Consider the following 933-nt stretch of genomic DNA (forward strand, 5'->3'; position numbering starts at 1 on the left):
GGTCGGTGCTGGCATCGGAGTCACCGATGTTGGTGTTGGCGGCATCACAGGGGCCGGTGTTGGGGTCACCAGGGTTGGCGACGGAGAGACAGGGGTGGGTGCTGGCGTCCGAACCACACGGGTCGGTGTTGGCGCCACCGGACTTGGCGTTGGAGAGATAGGGGTCGATGCCGGCGTCGGTGTTGGCGGCATCACAGGGATAGGTCTTGGGGCCACCGGGTTTGGCGTTGGAGATACAGGGGTCGGTGCCGGCGTTGGTGCCATAGGCATCTGTGTCGGCGGCATCACGGTTGTAGGTGTTGGGGCCACCGGTGTTGGTGTTGGAGAGAGAGGAGCTGGTACCGGCGTTGGAGTTATAGGGGTAGGTATTGGAGGCATCATAGGGGTCGGTGCCGATGTTGGAGTTACAAAGGCCGGTATGGGCGTGGGTGCCGGAGTGTTTGTAGGTGGAGGGATGAAGACAGTCGGGGTCGGTGCCGGCGTCGGAGTCACCGGGGTGAGTGTGGGTGTGGTTGAGGGCATGGGAGTTTGTGAAGGTGGAGGGCAGGGTATGGACGATGGTGAGGACTTGTGCTTACACGGTGCAGGCTGGGAAGGCTTTGTGGGCGGGTATGATCGGCATGGTGCGGACTCCGCGAGATGCCCGGCTAAGGAGAGCAGGGCCACGAGCAAGAACGCCGCAATGCGGGCCATGGTCTTGGAGCTTAAGGTCTCGGTGTTGGTATAGCTTTCCTGCTCTTGACTATTAGAATGCCTCGGTATGGGCATGCTTATATAGGCGTGCCGTGTACTGTCTTTTATTTTTTGATTGAAATGGTGTACTTTCTTGGTCGACATGACCAAGCGTGGAGCCCTCTTCCCCCGTGACGCTCTTTCCAGGATTGCTGGACCTGTCCCACTTGCACACGTCTGGATGAAATTCACATACCTCAT

Source organism: Triticum dicoccoides, unplaced genomic scaffold, assembly GCF_002162155.2.
Source record: "Triticum dicoccoides isolate Atlit2015 ecotype Zavitan unplaced genomic scaffold, WEW_v2.0 scaffold8705, whole genome shotgun sequence".
NCBI lineage: Eukaryota > Viridiplantae > Streptophyta > Magnoliopsida > Poales > Poaceae > Triticum > Triticum dicoccoides.